At 32.9% G+C, this 22,909-nt stretch overlaps 1 long non-coding RNA gene across 1 annotated transcript in view; it reads right to left on the bottom strand.

The window, feature by feature from the left end:
* Window positions 1-22,909, bottom strand: part of LOC144287471 (uncharacterized) — an 87,175-nt gene that overhangs the window by 8,224 nt on the left and 56,042 nt on the right. The window contains exon 2 of the long non-coding RNA XR_013355261.1: window positions 2,830-2,962. This is a non-coding gene — a long non-coding RNA (uncharacterized LOC144287471). The remainder of the gene's footprint in view (window positions 1-2,829; window positions 2,963-22,909) is intronic.

The raw sequence follows: 22,909 nt of genomic DNA, 5'->3' as shown, positions 1-22,909 counted from the left end.
TGTGTGTGATTACTTTTTGTTTTCAACTATGGTTATATAGCATGATATCCTCCACAATACTAAATATAGTGCATTTGTCAAGTGAAGAGTTTAATACACACACATATATGTTAGATTTAAGTGAATTATTTTTTAAAAAGTTTATTTATCATTGTGCAGATCTAGGAATTTTGCACGGGAAGTGAAGTTACACGCTGAGGTTGTATCTACACAATGCCAAAACATCTAGATTAAAAGCAAAACATTCAGTCAACCATGACATTATTTCCAAGTCTCTACATGCTTGGCATTGGGAAAGGAAAATGTTTAGATGATGGATGTTACTTCTCATTTTCCATCTGGTTATTTTGGCCTCATGTAGACAGAACCTCTGACAGTCTACATTGATGACAAAACAATTTCAGGTTTTAGATTTGGTTCTAAGCCCACCCACATGGAGGTAAACAGATTAGTTTGAAGAAGAGAAACTGTTGAATATCTAATCACATCTATGCTTTCAGCCAAGAGAAATCTCAGAAGAATGATAATCTGCATTTACATCTCCCCAGACTGTAATTCAACCCTGTTTCATAGAAGAGAGTTTGCCTGGAAAAATTTCCAGCTCAATTGCCCAGACATATCAGGAATCTCCAATAAGTCTCATGTCAGTCTGGGGCCCCACATCCAGTGGACAGGAAAAAAATAATTCTCCCTGCTATGATCAAACTGAGAAGTAACTGGATGGAATTCTTAGCGATTTTTTTTTTTTTTTTTTTTTAATGAAGGATTCAGGATTTAATTGGGAGGAACATGGTAGTGATTGAATATAAAGAGATATGTTTTCTGGATCATTTTAAAAGGGCTTTGAATTTTGTTTTGTGTAGAAGCCAATAGAGATAAGAAGTAAAATATCAGGGGTACTACATACTAATTATAAAAACATCGGCTTAAAATATCTATAAAACTTTGGAAAAAATTGAATTGGCTTCAGAGTGATTCTCTGGAGCAGAGAATTACCAAAATGCACATCACTGTGAACTGTCACTCAACTATAGGGCATTTTTTAAAAGTTTAATGAAGTACTCAATGAAACAATTAATGAAATACCCCTGCCTCACTCACCATGAATGTACACACAAACACACACACACACAGAGGGTAAAAGTCACATATATTAGAATATTTGTATATACACACACTAAATGTTTATACACGTATAGATCTAATAAAATAATTGGGTTATCCTAAATGAGAAAAAGTTTAATCCTCTCTGCTAATATTTATTTGTATATAGTCTTTTATCAAATAGCAGAAACATCTTTGATACTAATCATGATGCTAATATTTTTTAAAAGATTTTATTTATTCATGAGAGACAGAGAGACAGAGACATAGGCAAAGAGAGAAGCAGACTCCCTGTGGGGAGCCCAATGCAGGACCCTGGAATCATGACCTGAGCTCAACCACTGAGCCACCCAGGTGCCCATGATGCTAATCTTAAAACCATATATTTTAACTGATAGTTTAACAGTAAAATACTTTGAATTAGTGATTTGCTAATCTGTTTAGGATATTAAAAATATACAATTTTTATTCTGCTAATAGAATACAGGACTTAGCTATTTTCATTTTTATTTTTTTCCTTTTTTTTAAATAATAAATTTATTTTTTATTGGTGTTCAATTTGCCAACATACAGAATAACACCCAGTGCTCATCCCGTCAAGTGCCCCCCAAGTGCCCGCCACCCAGTCACCCCCACCCCCCGCCCTCCTCCCCTTCCACCACCCCTAGTTCGTTTCCCAGAGTTAGGAGTCTCTCATGTTCTGTCTCCCTTTCTGATATTTCCTACCCATTTCTTCTCCCTTCCCCTCTATTCCCTTTCACTATTATTTATATTCCCCAAATGAATGAGACCGTATAATGTTTGTCCTTCTCTGATTTAGCCTTCTTAACCAGTCTTACCTCCAGAGAGTCTTAAACAAGAAGCTCCTATCTTGATTTATATAGTCAAGCGTATTATCTTATGAAAGAATGGATGTAGTCGAACTGATATTTTAACAGTGCCAATAATATCTCACAAGTTAGTAAGTGTAATTGAAACTAAGAATAATAATAAATTTGTTCATTCTTTAGTAAGCAGTTGTGGAATTTGGAGTATTCAAAGACCCGTGAATGCTATATAAAGTCATTTTTTTTATGAAACTTAGCTAATATACTATCCTATTTGCAACATGTTATTTCAGATAGATAGATATGAGATTATGCTTCATATTTGTATATTACAAATAATAAGGCTACTCAAAAATAACATGAATGCTTGGAACAATTTTAAAAATCGGGGTTTGTTCTAAATTCTATTGTAGTTCTGATGCATATATTTAGGATAATATTAAACCGCTTGGTTTTGAAATTAACTTATAATTCAGAAGTTTTACTGTTCTTAATTCATGCAATAGTATAAATATACTCAGTTATCAGTTTTTGCATGAGATAACACTGTATGTCATATTTTTCTTCATGTTAGTGTACTTGGGGTAGCAAATAACATACAACACAACTATTAGTGACTTAAGTTCTATAGAGATTTATTATATCATATAACAAATATATTGAGATAAGGCAATGGGTCAATCCAGCTGCTTGAAGATACATTCAGAGACCTAAGTTTTTTATAGACTACTCCTATCTTTCTGGTACCCATTCTCTCAGTTTCCTAGCTCCTTTCATGAGCTACAGACTCTAGATATCACTTCCTCACATATTAATACCCAGAGATTATGAAGATTATGCAGTGTTAGACAGCAACATGCCCTCCTATGTTGGACTGTGATCTGTGAAGCATAATTACCTCATCTACTGTGCTTATATCCCTGTCTGTGGAGGCAATGTACCATGAAAGATGATGATGAGATCATGGGATCCTTGAAACTTCTAGTAGGTGACTTGAAAAGATGAGTCTCTCTACAGTTCAGTCCCTTTGTCTGAAAAAGAAACAAAATAAATGTCTACTTCATCGAGTTCTCTTGTCCTGATTTGTTCAGTAGGTAGATATTGGGACATGAAGGAGATTCTAAAAATACTGACAGGAAGAACCTAAGTACCACAATTCAAAATTGGGAGAAAAATCTGGGACCATCAAGTCAAATGTTAGATTATTTTCATGTACTGACATAAAATTTTTTAGTACTCCTAAAATCCATTACTCCATATTTTTTGAGGTTTGGATTTCATAGCCTTGGATCCCAAAGAGCTTTTTCCCTTTATTTTACCTTACAAATATAACTTTACAAAGTATGCTTGAAATATCTTCAAAGTTAATCTCATTTATTAGTTTTAATAAGAAACATAACATGTTTAAGGGACAAAGAGATATTTATGTTTACATACGTTACTGCAATGTTTATCCTACCCTGAGATAGTGCTTGGTTCAGTTTTGTTTTATTTTAGTCTTTATCAGATTACTCTGAAAAATGTGTAATAGGAAAGTGTAATACAAAGCATGCATACATTAAAGCATTCAAATTATGCTGACATATAATCTGTCTGAATTGATAAAAAGGTACTTTCTGGAAAAAGATTATACAGTTGGTAACCTTTAAATCTTTCTTCCTATTAGCAGGCGATTTACATTTCTCCTAAAGAAATCCCTGTAGGATCCTCTGTTCTCTTTCTGAGGAGTGAAATGTACATACAATAATCACAAAGCACGTATCTAAAATTGAATATCTACCAGTACATTCAACTAACCCTAATGAGTTAAATATATCAAGTGAGGATTGTGTGAATCAGAAACAAAACAAAAAAAACACGTGCTTTCACTAAAAGAGGGATATAGTATTGGTTCCAGGTGAGTTTTGGCTTTTTATTTTTTTAACATTTTATTTATTTATTTGAGAGACCAAGTGAGCGAGAGAGAGAAAGTACACAAAGAGGGGCAAGGCACACAGGGCTCCATGCCCGGGGCCCTGGGATCATGACTTGAACTGAAGGTAGACACTTAACTTACAGAGCCATCCAGGTGCCCCCAGAGTTTTTGGCTTTTTAAATGCAAAGAGGATAAGATAAAGAATACCAAAAATGTCAGTGTTTTCCAAGAGAAGCCAGAAATCTATCATGACCTTCAAGTTCGATTAAACTGCTTCAAATTGACCAAGGAACTCACATGAAAAAAAAAAAAAGTGTCTGTGGCACTCCTTTCTCTCTAGAGTTTACATGCTTTATATTTAATATAAATAAATAGCGTTAAAGAGTCACATGTTCCAAGACAGTACAGAGAGCACTCTTACCTATTCCACTTAGTTTCTGTGGAGCCTGACTACAAATCTCATGAATATAATATCTTTATAAACTGAGGTGTACTCAAAGACACATGCCATATGCAATGTATACACTTCATTCTGATGTTCTCCAAATATGTTTGATCATGACAATCTACCTGTGTTGCTTATTAAAAATCTTTATTCAGGGACACCTGGGTGGCTCAGCGGTTGGGCAGCTGCCTTGGCTCAGGTTGTGATCCCTGAAGGTCATGCATGGAGCCTGCTTCTCTCTCTCTACCCCTCTGTGTGACTCTCATAAATGAATAAATAAATTTATTTTTAAAAATAAATAAAATATTCTGGAATCCCTAAATTTACTCATATCATTCATTTTATCTAGTTGTTATTCATTTTCTATTAATATCCAGTTTCTATTGTATGAAGGACAATAGTGGAACAAGAGCAATTACCCCATGCACCTAAATGCAAAAAAAAAAAGCACAATAGAAAATTTACATACATAGCTCAAAGTTTCAATTATAGGCTTTAAAATCACTTGTCTTTAACCAATCTTACATTAAACTTTTTAAAACATTTTATTTATTTATTCATGAGAGACTGAGAGAGAGGTAGAGACATAGGCAGTGAGAGAAGCAGGCTCCCTGTAGGGAGCCTGATGAGGGACTTGAATACAGGACCCAAGGATCACTACCTGAGCTGAAGGCAGATGCTCAACCACTAAGCCACCCTGGTACCCCTACATTTAATGTTTAAGAGTATTTTCCTTTTTCATAAGTAAAGTTTCAATTCCATATATACTTCTATGTGCTTATTTTTAATTCTCCTATGAGGCACTAGTATTCTAATTACAGCGTTATCAAATTAAACTCCTAAGCCCATCCTGAACAAATAGATTGAAAGGAATAACTGAGATCAATCAGTATAATAATTTCACCTGAACATTACTTTGGTAGAGATTCTTTCATCATGACTCATGTCAATCAGTTTGAAAACCAGTGAAGAGCTTACTTGGCAAGTAACAATTTGAGAATTATTTATGAACCATCAGTACTATTATATGAAATAGTAAACCCTAAAAAGTTAATGAAAATGCAGGAAAACTTACCACCCACAGCCTTGGTGGAAATTTCCTTTACTTCTCTCAGACCCACCAGAGAATGGGACCAATTGTACATATCTTTGAAGTATAATCTATGCAGTGATCACACTTATATCAATATATGTACCATAGAAGATTCAGCTATAATGAAATTAAACATCTTTGAACCGTATATTCACTTAATATCTGCAGTTTTTTCTTTAATTCTGACATTCAAAAACAATTTAATATATTTTCCTCACAAATTTTAATGCATAAATCCATGAGTTTTATCATCATTCAAATAGTCTGAATCATTATTCAGTAATTATTTCTAATGAGTCAATTAAAAAATCAATGCTACGAATCAACAAATAAAAAATCAATTGTACAAAAGGTGCTAATAATATTAAATGTCTCCATATTTCTATTGACATCTGTTAGCTCACCTACTCAAAAATTGTGTGCATGTCTCTGTTAAAAACAATATGCTCAAAGGGTACCTAGGTGGCTCAGTTAAACATCTGACTTTATTTCGGTTCAGGTCATGATCTCAAAATTGTGAGGTAGAGCCCTTCCTCGGACTCTGAGCTGGGCATGGATCCTTCTCCTGCTTAAAATTCTCTCTCCCTCTCCCTCTCTTCTTACATCATATTTCAGAGATTAAATACACCTCTACATAAAATGGTGCTCCTGTACATACTCCTTCCTCTGTTACTTTACTTTATGCTTCAGCCAACTACTAAAAACATATATATCCACTTTTGTTTATTATCTGTTTCATCATGTTACTCACTTGAATAGAAGTACCAAGAAAGATAGGATGTGACTTGCTATCCTCTCCTAAATGCTTAACCAAGAGGAGAAACTTGAGACATATTAAGCATTTTTAAATAATATTGCATGAATAAATTAACATTTCTTTGAGGTGATCTTGGTTGTGTAGCCATTGTACAGATTAGGGAATTGTGCTGTAGAAAAAAGTTTATTTTTTTCACATTCATGTAGTGAGTAAGTGGAAGAACTAAGAAATTAGAGCCCAGATATGACATCAACTTTGCTATTATAATTACTCCTTATTCTTGGATGTAGGTTAACCTATTATCTAAGGCAATCACCAGAGATTAAATAGGCCAGGAAGATGTTTTTTATATTTACATAGTAAGGTGTGAGTGAAGGACAGTACTTACTCTGAAGCTATCATCATATTTTACCTAGGATCACAATTTATTCAATTCTGTCTTTAATATATCTTCCCCAGATCTCAGAATATTAATTTACTTTAAAATATTTCAGAATGTTTAATGTTCAATTCTGTGTGTGAAATATTAGGTTAAACTATAACCTAGGTGCTGATGTCAGTCTAATCAAGGGTGTAGTAATTGTGGACTTTAGTTCACATTGTGTTAGAATGTTCACACTCCAGGGGCAGTCACTCTAAGAAGCTCTCCTACTATCATTTTGTTCAATCTCTATTTACTAAGTTTCTTAATAAATGTCAAAAATATTTTTATAAAGTAAAATAGTAGTCTGTATCTAGTATGATGAATACTAGTTGTTGATATTAATTGGAACTTTCTCTGATAAAAAATAGTGCCATTGTTTTCTCAAAAGCAAAATGCATGAAGAATTTTGGAAATTGAACACATTTGATGCCAGATTAATTTAATTTGGAACTTTATTCTTTATTTTTGAAAAATTAATCTTTTGCTTATTGAAACTTATTGCAAAATTTGTATGTGACTATATAGGCCCATATATCTGACTACTTGGGTTTATTTCTTTCCTTCCTTCTTCCTTTCTTTTTTTCTCTTTCTCTCTTTTTTTTTGACAAATTCCAAAATGTCAGGATCTCCTGACCACATGGTTGAGATAATGTAGCCAAACTGTTTTGTAAATTTTAAAATGTAGGCAACATTCATATACTATGTATCAAGTACAAAGCTCTTTCTTTTTTCAGTCCCAAAATAAACAGTGTCAGACAAGACATTAAGAATACAAAAACTAATACAGCTGGATTCCTCTTCTCAAGAACTAAAAATAAACGGCATATTATACCACCATACAATGATTCCTATCATAGAGTTAAGCCCAAGATAGAATAGAAACACATACAAAGGCTCTTGTAGTCTAAACTTTGATTGGAAAACTTTTAAAAAGAGAAAAAAAAAAAACTAACAACAAATCTCACAAACCTTTTAAAATAGAACACAGACAAACCTAAATTTACTTGCCAAACATCATTTATAAATTGTGTATTTATATGCAAAATTATCTTCTTGATTCCTACAAATTTTTTTTAAAGAGAATAAAGATGATAGGAGTGGTAACACATTAAAAGTTTATTTTATTTCTGTCTTTTCCAACTTAACTATTCAGCAAAAGATTTTACTCAGGACATCCAGGGATATTAACTAGGGAAATCAATTTCTCAAATGTGTTTGCTTAGTCTCTTTAGGGTATGCCAGTTAATAAAAGTTGTGATTGCCAGAGCTCAGTGTTTTATTATATAAAAGCCTTTTTACCCATTCCTTTGGGTCAGCTTTATAATGATGAACTGAGCTTTTTCTGAGAAGCTTGACTGTCAAGTGGAGTTGGGTTAATTTAGGTTGTATGAAAAGAAGAAGGTACTAGTAAATGGGATATAAAATGTTTAATGGATTCCAGAAATGGAATCAGGCTCTAGAAGGAGAAGAAATGAAATTGAGAAGAACAAGAATTAAAGTAGACTGACAGGTAATGTATCCTGCGTTTTGGGGCAAGGTGTCCTGCATTCAGGTAAATTACTCCGATGCATAGCATAAGATGTTCCTTTGATATGTGTTTCTTTTTAATACATTCATACCATAAAGATTATTTTAGATTATACTTTAAGGATGACCCAAAGAAAACCACAAACTTGACATTCTTAAATTATTGTTATATCTTAAATATTATTAAATAGCAATTTGGCTATATTTCAAAATATACTGGGTCATTTGTGCTCAAGTAGTTATTTTTTCTTCATTCCTTTCTTTTTCTCAGAAATAATGAATTTGAAGGTGACACTAACATTTGCACACCTTTGATAGAATTAGACTCCACTTAATTTGAGCCTGAATTAAAAGATATGCCCATTTATACATTCAAGTCAAGAGATAAAGTAAAGCAACATTTAGACTGTCAGAGACAGAAGTTTAAATTATGCAAATGACCACAAAAGCATACTGGCAGTTGACAGTAAAGCGGAGATAGTGAAACGTCTGGACACAAACTTGCCGCTGAGAATAAACCTATGCAGTTGATGTTAATGGACTCCAGGATCTGCATCCACATGTTTCTTGCCAGCTCTTGAGCACTCCTGCAGTGTTGATGTAAATATGAAGAGCCATAAAGAAAACAATAGTTCTTCTGCTTAGAAAATATAAAAGTGCAGGATCGGTTGAATTATTTACAATCTTTAAACTATCCTAGGGACCATCTGATTCTAAGTCCTTCTTTTAGAAAAAAAGTTGGCAAGACTAAATGCCCTAACTAAAGTTATAATCTAGTTGATTGCTGAGTATGAATAAGAAGAGTGTCCTCATTCTTTTCTCTTTGTCATGATGCCAATAGGTATTGTGAGCATATATGCCATATTTATTATCAACTGAAAGATGTAGCCATAATTTAGCCATCCATAAACTGACAGAGAAAAGAGGGGCATAATGCAATGTATATGTCTTTTTCTGCAACACAGACATTGAAAAACTGAAATAATGCTGATTCTATGTATATATTAATTTGTTTACAGATTCTAAGCACACTCTCTATCACCTTTCCTTCTCTAATTTTTTCTTTCTCCCCTCACAGATACATTCTAAGTATATATTGTAGGGTTCAGGGAACATTTATAAACATAAAAGATAATTAAGTTTGCCCATAAATAAAGTTAAGATTGCAAAAATATATTTTATAAATGGGAAATTAATTCATGGAATTGATGAGATTACTCAATAAAGAAAGGTATGTAAAAAGTATCCAAGATGAACATGAATTTTAAAATAAATGAGGAAATATAACAAAAGTGAAATAAATTATGCATGTGGACAGAAAGGCAGGAAATTAAAGAGGAGTGCAAAGGAATGGAAGCTAAAATGATGGTATTTCAAGGTGGAGAGAGTAGTCAATACTTTCAGATGAGGTACAGAAATGCAATGAAAATCAAAAAGTGTACTTTGCAAATAGTAGCAAAACAGTAGTGCTGTTATTTTTTCTCATGGTGTTGGAGAAGTTTTAGTGAAGTTTTCTGAAGATTACTGAAGAAATAAAGGTGATTGAAACCATATTTGATATGTTGAGGAATGCAGTGGGCATAGGAATTATTGATAGCAGAGTAAACCTATTTTCAAGAGAGTCTCTTATGACATGGAGGGGGAGGGGTGATGAGCAGCATAGCTGAAAAAGAGCGTGGATAACAGATGCATGGTTTCTGAATGTTTTTTTCTTATTTAATTCCAAAATGGGTAAACTTAAACATAGTTAAATACTGCAGGAAAGAACACAGTAGAAAGAGAGTGGTTAGAGATATTATATTGTATAGGTAATTGATAAATCATTTCTGGGGAGGAAAAACTCAATATTTTTGAGAAAATGATACCCATCTATGTCAGGAATTGGTCTGGACATACGAAAATTAACTCCCATGTGTAGTGGGTACAATTAAGGAAATTATTTGTGTATACTGAGAAAGATACAGTGATATAAAGGGGGGGAATGCCAAGCAATTAAGGTCTATTAGTTTCTATTTTTGTCTGTGGAGTGGAGTAGAAAAGTATGATTGAGAGTGGTGGGATGATCCCCAAGGAAGTTTAAAAATAAAGTGGAAGGGCTTTAAATATCCACTGCAAAGGAAGCAGAACCATTGACTATTGATATATTGAAGGACTGACCAAAGGCTGAGTAACGAGAATTAATGGTGTTACTGAGGGGCAGAGCTAGAGTGTTCTTAGAGTAACTGGATGAATGAGTTAAAGAGGCAAATATTTCAACTAATTCTAGGTGTGTTTTTCCCCTGTGTATGTCCAACAGAAGAAAAATGGCACCAAGCATTGAAAATCTTGATAAGAAATTAGATAAATATTGTGGCTCACAAAATATAAACTGGATAGATAAATAAATGAGAATGGACCAGGATACCTAATATACTTTAATGCTCTCATAATGAGATAATTAAATATATAAATGCCAATCACAATGACAGTAGCACTCCCTCAGAAAAACTGGTTTGCTCTGTATGGGTTCACTTCATTAGTGTTGGCTTAATTTGAGCCGCAAGCACTTCCACTTTTAGCCTTTCGATATTTAGTTCTGAAAGCTCTTATATCTGTATTAACCTAGCTAAATTTTACTCCTTCATATAATTCACACCTTTAATAATTACTCAGGGACAGTTTCCACCACCAGACTAACCAGATAGACTAACCAGACTAACCAGATAGTGTACCATAGTGTTATGGTACACTCTATTTCCTTTGTTCAAACTTTATTCTTTAAATGTTTTTAGGACTATTGGAATCCTTTTATCAACCCTTTGATATTTTACCTTATTGGTAAATCAATAAATGTCTTGTTGCTCACTAAAGCCTTGTAGATCTGAGTAAGATTTATATATTGTAGTAGTTCATTTTTACTGGAAAGTTTTTCAGTTGATAGTAGAAAGCTTAACTCAATTAAAGAAAATCACTAACAATGTTTTCTAATATTTACTTCAATAGCTATAGTATAATTTATTGACCCTCATTATATTTATAATATTTTTCAACATTTTTATATAAATTATAATTCTGTGAAGACAGAGATCTCATCTATCTTATATACAATCTCTCTGGCATGTAATATAGTGCCTATAAGCTGGTCAGCATTTGATACTTATTGAAAATTAAACCTTTTCACAAGTATCTGGATTCCCATTATATTCAGCCTTTGCCAATACCCTAATGATTTCAACTTACTACAAAATTTTAATTCCTTGAGCCAGAGACAAATTCTCAAATGTGATTTTTCCCTAAATTACCAAGTTAAAGGCACAGACTATAACAACACTGAAAAATTTCTTAGTGAAAAACTTCACAACAGAAAGTGTCAAACAAGAGTGCTATGCAGGCAGGCAGATAGCTGAAGACATATCAAGATTGTCTGTAGAATAGGCAAGAAAGATGAGAACATTCATTAGTATGGTTCAGAAAAGAAAAGTTACAAAATACTCTAGCAACTCAAAAAAGTAAAACAAATATGTACTAAATCATAATCTCATTATTTATTTCTAAGGTGGGGACAGCCATATCTTACCTTTGTTTCAGAAATGAGTAACATAAAATCTATATTCAAATAGAAATACTCTTTACTTATGAATTACTGCAGTAGTAAAGATTTTGTCAGTTAATCAATTAAATCACATATTATAACTGCCTAATATAGGACCTGGAGATGGTGGAAGATGATCTCCAAGCCACAGTCCTTTTTGTCTCTGAAGAATTGCTTTCTCAGAGAAAAGGAGGTGGGAGTGTGTGAACTGATTGCCAGTTGTGAATTTTGCCAAATAAAGTAGAAACTCAGAAGAAGCAGAAAACAAAACACATTATTTTTATGTTACCAAAGGACATTATTCATTTTTTATTCTCTGACTTTGAAGCAGATACATTTATTGCAGAGTATCATGTGGAACAGGGAGTTTAAAAGTTTATTATCGTTTGTCTCATTTCTGCTGTGCTGTCACAATTAAGCATATCTAGAACCTTTTTATGTCATTTCTGATCTCAGACAATGTAATTCATGATTTGTACCATTTCTAGTCCAGATTTAATAACAAAAATAAGTTATAACCATAAATAAGAATTATAACTTTTAGAAATGTGATGGAAGAGAACCACACTATTTTTTAATATCTTTTTCATTTTTTTTGGCTCCAGGGTCAAAATATTTCTTACTGAACTTTTAGATCTACTGAAAAAGCTTTTTTGCCAACCCATTATACATTTATGAAAAATAAAATTTAAACAGATTTATCCAAGACTTGGAGTTACAACATTTGCAATTTTAGTAAATATGTAAATTTATCGACTCTGATAAATACTATTTTTAATTAGCACAGATATGGCCCCAAATTTGCCCCTAGATAATTTTTTCTTATTACTAAGCCAGTAACTACCATCTTTCCAGGCTAGTGTTATTATCAATTTCAATATCAGAATGAGATTTATGTATCATGATAGCTCATTTTAACCTGACAAAGTTCTTTGATTAAGAGTAGAGAGCTTAAATCAGTTTAATAAAATCACTTATTAGCATCACGTATTCTTATATTTGAAAGAGAAAAATAGTGCTGAAATAAAGCATTATATAAAACATAAAACCTGGGGCACCTAGGTGACTCAGTGGTTGAGTGTCTGCCTTTGGCTCAGGTTGTGATCCTGGAGTCTGGGTATTGAGTCCTGCATCAGGCTCCCCACAGGGAGCCTGCTTCTCTGCCTATGTCTCTGCCTCTCTCTGTATGTCTCTCATGTAAATAAATAATTAAAAAAAAACACACATAAAACCTGATGACTAGAAAAAAATAGCTTAAAATAAATTTCAGCAATTGCAAATGTATACACTTTTTGATAGAGATCTGATATGAAGTCTATGGGATATAAATGTTTCTAAGCTCCATCATCCTTAGTAGTTTCTCCCAAGCTTTTAGTAGTACTTACTATTATTAAAATTATCGCTCTGACTGGCATACAGCTTTTTCCAGGGAAGATATGACTTACTGGAAACTAATTTTCCTACCTAACTTTCTAGTAGATACTAATAAGCTTTTAGCTCTCATTAAACTGTTACTATAGCTTCCGATGAGAGCTAAAGATTAATGGTTTTTATTTTGGGGGAAAAAGGAGACCAGTTTTGCATTTACAACATCAAAAATTCAGTCCATCAGTCTATTTGTGTCCTGTGGTCTGGCTTTAGCCACTCTGAATTTTCTTTTTCCCTCTGAGTTGTCAAGACCTTGGAAGTTTCCGTAGAATCACTCCTAACTTCTGTCTTGCCTGAGATCTACTTCACTTCCAACCTTCTTTGAATTAAAGCAGCCTTACAACATATGTTAGTGGTTTTAACTCCATCTGTGTATTATTTCCCACTCACTGCTCTTGTCAGGCTTCACTGGGCCCATCTCTAATCTTATTTACTTTGTCACCGACAGCATATCTGTAGGCCACCCTCTTCCTCCTCATATCAATCTCTTAGAATCATCTCTAAGAATCATCCTAAAGAGATTTCCTCTAATAAATCCTCCTCAGATAACAACAACAACAATAGTATATACTCTGATTCTGAGGAGCTGAAAAATGAAACGGGAATACTCAAAATTACTAAACTTCCATTTAATAATGATTTCTAGAAATAATGTGGCATATAATTCTAATTAGATAGTCATATAAAACTCATTGAAACTAGAAATAGAAAAAATAATGTGTGCAATGACTAATTAGCTAAAAATATCACTTTTTTCCCTTTGGAAAATGTCATTTGTTTCCCTTTGGAAATGTTAGTAATGATCTTTCTTATCCGATAACATATGTTTGAAACAAAGACAATATTAAGTGAATAATAATTCATTTTAATACGGGAAAGTTTTGAACTTTCATTTGGGATATGGCTTTTCTATAATTAGGCACCTTCCCAAACAACAGTGTTCAGTTCTGGTTTACCCAGGAGAGATTCTTGATGGTTGTGAAATGTAACCACCTTCCCAAAAAAATTGCCTGATATTTTGCCTGCAGAGCACTGAAGAATGTAATTACTAATGAAGTCTCTCTCTTTCTTTCACTTGTCATCTCATTCATCATCCAACTGCCCATCTCCATTCATGAGGAACTAATCATATACATCCATACATGTATAGCACTATATTTATATATCACTGAAAACATATTTTATTTATATATATATATATATATAAATATTAGCTTTCTCCCATGAGATAAAATGTTAGCTTTCTCCCATGAGAAAATATTTAAAATCAAATTCAAAATCTTCTTTGTTTTGAGAAAATTAATAACTAAATTTATATCATTGCATTAAAGAATATGTTTTCTTAGAGCCTGGGTCACATAATGGTACATTGGAGATTTTAAAAGTTTTGTTTTTAAGATAGATTACAGCATTTTTTTTCTGTGGGACTAAACCAGCTTTTGTTTTTTCAAAAACAAAAGCTAAATTGCAACTCAGGACTAACAAATCTAAATATATTTAATACCTACTGTGGGTTCAGCACTTTATTAACACCATTGGTATTTCTGAAGAACTGAAATTTTCCTTAGAAAAGATTGACATGTATAAAATTAGGAAACAGAGTAAATGGGGGAGGGGGAAGCAAACTAAATGTGATGTCTTGTTGTGACTTTGTCACATCAACTCGTTGCCAATTACCCATGTGATTCTGTGCAAGATGATTTACATGCCTGAGACTCAATTTCCCCAATTCCAACACTGAAGATATCATTTATGCTAAAATACATTTAATGCTAAGATTCTGATTCTGAAGAAAGGACAGTACAATACAGTGTAAAATCAACAATTGGGTCAAATGGGCATGACTTATAAGATCTTTTAAAATTTAGAGAAGATAAAGTTTGACATGAATTGCAGAGATGGATTCAGTAGCAGATATGAAAACAGAAAAGGAATAATTTACTTAAGAGTTCTAATATCTCCTAAAACCTAGACAATAAATATAATAGGTGCACAAATTATTATAGAATCTATTTCAGCCAGAGAAGTTTTCTTCTCTTTTTAATCTAATAAGAAATAATATTTTTAATCACAAGAACAGAAGCGATTGACACAGACAGGCTTCTCAGTATATGTTCTACTTGTGACATATTTAAACAATTCTATATAAAAATTGTTTTAAATAATTTAAGAAAAGATATTTATATTTAACACTTAGATTCATGTATATGGATATATATTTATATATAAATGGATATTATAAGTAATATATGGATATATGTGTATGCATATATACATATATGTGTATATATACATGTGCAAGAGAAAAAATAATCTCTATTGACAATAAAATCAGAATATAAACATTATTTTAATGGTCATTTCACCTGATTGGTAAAAATTCACAGAGCTCATTGCATTTTTAAATACTTGGACAGAATTTTTTTAATTGATATCATTTCCTTTTTAATCCTTAATTCTTTTGGCATTTCTTCTTATTGTGAATTTCCTGCATTCATTATTCAGGTCAAATGCCTTTGAATGTTTTGCAGTTAACCAATAGCCCTCTTGCATAGAATGTCCATAATTAACCACAGTATTATTTCTCAATCTGTTTTTATTGAAACATGATGTAAAATTATATTCAGTTTATACAATATTCCATCTACCTGGATTTATAATGATGTTTTAGCCAACCAAAAGAAGTATACATTTAGTATGTGAACTATTGGATGGCCTCATTTCCAATAACCTGCTTCTGTTTGATTGAAATTTTGAATTTAGAACTTAGAAACAATATTTTATATACATTTACTGTTATAGAAGTTTACTGTTTTTTTCAGACTTCTAGCCTATTGTGATTACATTGAATTAAAAAAAATAAGATTTATTGCTTCATGTTTTGTGCTTGCTCTATTATACTTGTGTCTTCAAATATATTATTTAGATCCTTATTTAATCATTCATTTAAAATAACATGACTGGTAATAGGGAAAGTCTCAGAGAAAGTCCAGACTGACTCAGACCATCAAACTTATTTGCATTTACTGGCCAGATAACTGTCAATCCATTTTTTAAAATATTTTATTTATTTATTCATGAGCGACACAGGGAGAGAGAGGCAGAGACGTAGTCAAGGGAGAGGAAGAATCAGGCTTCCCGGAGGAGCTTGATGTGGGACTCGATCCCTAAACTCCAGGATCACACCCTGAGCTGAAAGCAGAGCTTAACCGCTGAGTCATCCAGGTGTCCCTCAATCCATTTTGTAACCCTGCCACTGAGTCCCCACTTAAAAATTGCTGTTATTTATCAAATGTTTTATAGAAATAAAACTAAATTATGTCTACAGCATGACCTTTATTTTGAACTTAGCAACTCAAAGAAAAAAAAATTCAAGGTGAATAAAAGAAAGAAACTAATAACATTTGGCACGACTTGAATTATTTTGGCTTTGAATCATTACTCTAATTACCGATGCAATATTTATTCTGAATACTGCTAAAAATTATGTCTAAGGTTACTTGTAACAGAACATAAAATCAACCTTTTTCAACTTTTGAAAAAGAAATTAGTCTGTTATTTGTGTTTTTGACTCTCTTTTAGTCCTCTGCTTCTCATTAATGAAAAACAGGCTCCACAATCATTTAGGGATGTATTTCATCTGGGCCTTGATATTAAACTTGTGTTAAATGCCTAGAAAAGTTTGAATTATAGTACTAATTCTTCCATTACTGGCATCCACCCTTGTTAGCTTACTCTTCCAACCTCAGTTAAAATTCTACTTCATAATTTAAGTGTTTTTGAATCTGAACCTCATCTTAAAGTGATCATCTAATCCTTTGCCTACTTCACCTAAAATAGTTTTATAGCATTCCTCTATGAAAATTTATTTTTATTTATTGCATACATATTTTCTATGTTGAATATTTTTAAAATGTTTTTTCTTTAGTCTTTTCAGCCACTTCCAATCCCTCCTATTGTTATCAATCTGTTTCTATTGTCTATTTTTCTCTTGCTTTTTGAAACTTTGGTCCTTTCTGCTGTATGCCAAATAATTTGTATGATATTCTTGAAGTGTGTGTCAATCAGGAATTGTGCTGAGCCAAGGCTGGTTTGCAAACCTCATAATGTTAGGGCACTCTCCCTTTCATGCCTCTCACCTCAGGACTTTCCACAGAAAAAGAGAAGTCCTGAAATCCTGAAATATTCATTGCATCAGAACGTCCAGACCTTCTAACCTTTGTCTCTTCTCAAGACTCCCAAATGTTCCTGAGTTTCTCTCTTCAGATTCTTAGCCCCAGTAATTCTCATTGTCTCAACACTCTCTGATGTCTTCAAGCATATGGTTCCTGTATTTTATGCATTTTTAAATGGGATTTTTAGTGTGGTAAAAGCTAAACTACCCTATCCAACTCAGAAGCAGAAGTTTCTGAAGTAATTAACATTTTTATGTATTTCTTTCCGCCATATTTATATTATCTCTCTCCCTCTATCTCTGTGAATGTCTATTTATCTAGATCTATATACATGACATATATGCTCTGTCAGATATTGACATTTGAGATACATATATCTAATTAAGGGCAGAGAGTTATACTGGTTAGATATCAGCAAAGTTTTCTACTCATTTGATGCTCAAAAATGAATAAATTAGAGGCATAGGGTAATTTTTATTTTTTTTTTTGGTGAGATATCTGAAAATGCCTTCCATAAATTAATTTCTTTCAGTTGGGCTAACCGGTGTGATATCTTCTTTTCATCACTTATCATGTTCTTCCACTTATTCATATTTTTAGAATCTTATAATTCTTTTAATTTACTCATGTATTCTGAATTATTTCTTCCAACTCTGATCTGCCAACTCTTTCTATTTTTTAAAGATTTTATTTATTTGTGAAAGTGAGCAAGAAAGAGTGTGCATGTGTGGGAGAGGAGACAGGAGGGAGTCTGATGTGGGCTGGATCCCAGGATCCTAGGATTCCAGGGATCATGATCTGAGGCCAAGGCAGATGCTTAACTGACTGAGACACCCAGGGGCCCCTACCAACTCTTTTAAAAAATAGGTATTCCTTATACTACTTAACTCTTTGACTTTCAAAAAAAGTAGTCAAGATTTTACTTGCAGAATAAAGACTTCACACTCATAAAAGGAAAGACTATATTACCACATATTCTACAGATTATTTCAATGGTTCAACTAGGTCTAATTTTTCAGGTTTCTTTTTTTTTTAATTTTTATTTATTTATGATAGTCACAGAGAGAGAGAGAGAGAGAGAGAGAGAGAGAGAGAGGCAGAGACACAGGCATAGGGAGAAGCAGGCTCCATGCACCGGGAGCCCGATGTGGGATTTGATACCGGGTCTCCAGGATCGCGCCCTGGGCCAAAGGCAGGTGCCAAACCACTGCGCCACCCAGGGATCCCTAATTTTTCAGGTTTCTAAGAGAAGAAACTGTTCTCATAAATTCTTCCTGGTAACTGTCAAATGAAATATCTATTTAAGTTTGGTCTGGAGATCTGGGCAACTAACTGCCAGGCATTCGTTTATACCAGTACTTGGAAAACAGCCTGTACCATTTCCAATCACAACATTCACAAAATCTAACTGAATTTTTGTCAAGAACATCTTTTACCAAAATTTTACTAGAGTAAAAATAAAAATGAGATGTTTTAATATTTTACTTACCTCTTTAATTTTATTTTGGTGTTTCCTAAGCACAAAAGGACAAATGTCCTTGATTTTTTCTTCAAAAATTCACAATTCATGAATTTTCCATTATTTAAATGCCTACTTAATGGAGCGCCTGGGTGGATCAATGGTTGAATGTCTGCTTTTGCCTCAGGTTGTGATCCCAGGGTCCTGGGGTTGAGTCCCACATCAGTCCCCTGTGGGGAGCCTGCTTCTCCCTTTGCCTATGTCTCTGCCTCTGTGTGTCTCTCATCAATAAATAAATAAAATAAAATAAAAATGTCTGCTTACGCTCCAACCATCACATCTATAATAATAACCAGCAGAATTTTTTAAGTGAAAAAAAAAACCACTTTTTAAAGGACATTTCCATTGTAAGTCACATATTTTTTTTATTTTTTTATTTCTTTTATTCTAAATTTTGCATGTATAAATTGCTAAGAAACAAATGGTAGTCTAGGCCATTAACTATCAGCTAGAAATCACTGGTATTATTTCAAAGAGAAAAAGGAAGAAGATATGATGGGTTAAGCAGCAGGGGATCTTTGTCATAATTATCCATTTGAAGAGGGTCTCATAATCTTTTTTGAATTATTTATTTCAATGCCAATTTAGCTTTTTTGTCACTGACCATATCCAGAAGTAACAGAATGGCTATTTTTTGTATATATTTTTTATTAGAATTCAATATGCCTTTTTAGAAAGCATTACATTTTAGAGACGTCTGGGTGGCTCAGTAGTTGAGCATCTGCCTTTGGCTCAAGCAGTGATCTCAAAGTCCCGGGATCCAGTCCCACATCCAGTCCCACATCAGGCTCCCTGCATGAAGCCTGCTTCTCTCTCTGCCTGTGTCTCTGCCTCTCTTTCTCTGTGTGTCACTCATGAATACATAAATAACATCTTTTTAAAAAATTACCCTTTATAACTTTTTAAACAAAGCAAGTTGATGGTTTCAGTGGTCAAATGCTATGGACTTATTTTATGATAGCATTGTTTTGTAAATTGCTCCATCAGTTTGCTTTATTAAGTAGAATCCTGCTACTCTAGGACAACCCGGTTTCACTTTATATGAGATAATCTGACTCAAGAAAATAACCTTTTATCACATTCTTGGCTTGTCTGCCATTAAGAAACTGTATGATGAATGAAAATATCAATTTGTCAAGTGCAATCTTAAAAAGAAGATGAGTAGATTTTAGAGACTTATCATTATAGCAGGTTGTCCATTTAACTGTAATGGAGTATTTTAGCAAATTATCCTAGAAATTAAACTTAAAAGTCTTGTTAGCATTATTTCAGACATTACTACCATTAAAATCTGTTTTAATTAAATGACTTTGTTGAGAATGTCACTTACATGAATTATTTTACAAAGGAACTACTTAAAATTATTTTAAAAAATGCTTAGAATTACTAACTGTTTGTTAAAATGTTCCTTATTTTAAAAAGAATCAGACAATTACCTTAATGGACTCATTACATGACCAAGTGAACAAATATATATATGTGTGTATATATATATACACACATATATATATATATCCTAATTCTTCAGAATTTTACTGAATTGTCGTCCCAGAAATGGCTCTTTATGATGTTTACAGTCTCTGCTTTATATATATTGCTAAAAATGCTATTTTTAGTGTAGTAAAGGTATATTACATTACATGTATTACAGACAGAAATAAGTAATGAATTGTCACATTGCTGCAGTACAAACATTGTGATAGTAAATTTTTTTACTATCATGATTAGTATATATAGCAGTATAATGGTTTAAAGTCATTCTTAGGAAAAAGAATACCACTGCATGATGAAATAGAAAAAGTCTTGTAAATTCAAGTACATACAAACTCCTCACCCTACCACATAATCAAAACCTGTAGAATGAGTTCATAGGTTGAGATTTCAGTATATAGCACAGAATAAAAGTAGTTTTTTATACACAATGTGTGGAATTGATATGTATGTGTGACTTCTCATAGTTCTTAATGCTTCCAAATATTTGTTATCAAACAAAAAAGATACAAGTTCATTATAAAAGAAATATTTTTTTATGATTATACTAATTAGTGGAAAGGTAGTGAAAATTTTCAACCCAATCTTTTCTCTTTCTCTGGTATTATACAAGAAAACTAAAAATTGGCAATGTCATTCTGAATTTATATATCCAAGAATCTATAGCCCTGTTCTTTAGGTTTTTGACAGTGCTGTACTTAACTAGACTTATGAAGCATTTTGAAATAACAAGTCACTTTATCTTTAGAATTTGGATGAGTTCTGTATGAAATTGACCTGTAAAAACATCAAAATCAGTCATTGTGATTAATTAAAAAAACATTTGACCTGAGCGTAAAATTTTAAAATGAAATTCATTTCAGAATATATAAATAAAACAATTATTCTACCTTTTTATTGCTATTTTATATTATTTATTTCCAAATGGATACATAGTCTCATGTGTATATATCATCAGAATTAAAAACTTGCACTTATATATTTATAATAACTTAAATATATGTAGCAGTCATAGTGCCAGCAAGAAATAGGCATACAAAAGAGGTAACTGAAGACTTTTTAATAAAGAGAATATTTACAAAAGTATAGGGAAGATTAATAGAAATCAGTTGAGAGTAGTGATGTACCCTGATGTAACAAAAGAAAAAAGCCATTATCAACTGTATGCCTGAAGAGTTAAGATAGGTCAGTGGTTACCACATATAGGGGAGCTCATGGCTTCCTTCCAAGAGAAGATTGTGTGACAAGAAATGTTATTTTCTGAAGATGGATAGATGGTGGGGAAAAATCTAGGATGTCTTTCCCTTTAACAATGTCTGTTTCTAAACAGAATCTTGATTGTGGTCTACCTCCCAAGGCAGAGCAGGATAGGTAAGGTTAGGGAGTGGATCTGAGGATGTAAACAGAATTAATTTTCTGTAATAGCATTAGGGCCTTTTCAGAAACAAGTGAAAGAAACATTGAGACTAGCTTAAGTAAAAAAATAAAATAATAAAATAAAATAAAGTAAGTAAAATAAATTGCGTTCTTGGCATAACTGGGAATTTTAATTACATTGGGATAAATTTAAGGAATAAATGCTGAGTTCTAGAAAAAAAGGTGTTGGGTTATTGAAATTGGGGATAGTGCCACTAAATCTCTCCATCCATCCATCCATTCATCATCCATCCTTGTACCCTTTGTTCATCTCTATTTGACATTTTTTATCATTTCTACAGACAGAATTTCTTCATGTGGCTAAGATGACAGTGACAGGTTGCACCCTTCTGTCAATTTAATGATCCAAATGGGAAAACACTATTTTCTCAATTTCTTCAGATTTATTTAAAAGAAACAGATAGGCAGGCCCTATTTAACAAATGTATTCAGAAGAATATGTTCGGAGAGAGGTGCATCCTTTAAATCACAATAACCAAACACATTTTGCACATTCAGGTACAACAAAGGAGGTACCTGAATTCTAGCTTCCTTGATCTCCTTTCCTCTGCTCTACCTCAGTTACCTATGTCCAAGCTATAATCAGAGGTCATGTTACCTCTGAAGCAAACAAACAAACAAACAAATTAAAACTAACATTCTAATCTCCAACTACTAATTCTTACCCTTTTGGTTCCTTTAATTAAAGTAATTAAAGTCTCTCAATATGGTAGTTCTTTAACCTCTATGAGATCTAAAATACATGTAATTTTCCATTTTTAAAGTATTCCTCAGAGTGGTGCCTGGGTGGCTCGGTTGGTTAAGTGTCTAACTCTTGGTTTCCACTCAGGTCATGATCTTAGGGTCTGAGCTCAGCACAGAGTTTGTTTGGCATCTGTTTCGCCCTCTCCCACTGCCTCTCCTCCCCTCACTCATGCTCACCCTCTCTCTCAAATAAATAAACAAATCTGTAAAAAAACACTTTGCTCAGATATATATATATATTTTTTTTAAATTTTTATTTATTTATGATAGTCACATCATAGAGAGAGAGAGGCAGAGGGAGAAGCAGGCTCTATGCACCAGGAGCCCGATGTGGGATTCAATCCCGGGTCTCCAGGATCACGCCCTGGGCCAAAGGCAGGCGGTAAACCGCTGCGCCACCCAGGGTTCCCAGCTCAGGTATATTCTGACTTCTGCTTTGGATTGTCTGATTT

This window comes from Canis aureus, chromosome 17, assembly GCF_053574225.1.
Source record: "Canis aureus isolate CA01 chromosome 17, VMU_Caureus_v.1.0, whole genome shotgun sequence".
Lineage (NCBI taxonomy): Eukaryota > Metazoa > Chordata > Mammalia > Carnivora > Canidae > Canis > Canis aureus.
The sequence above is the reverse complement of the archived record's forward strand: the minus strand, read 5'-3'. Positions and strand labels throughout refer to the sequence as shown.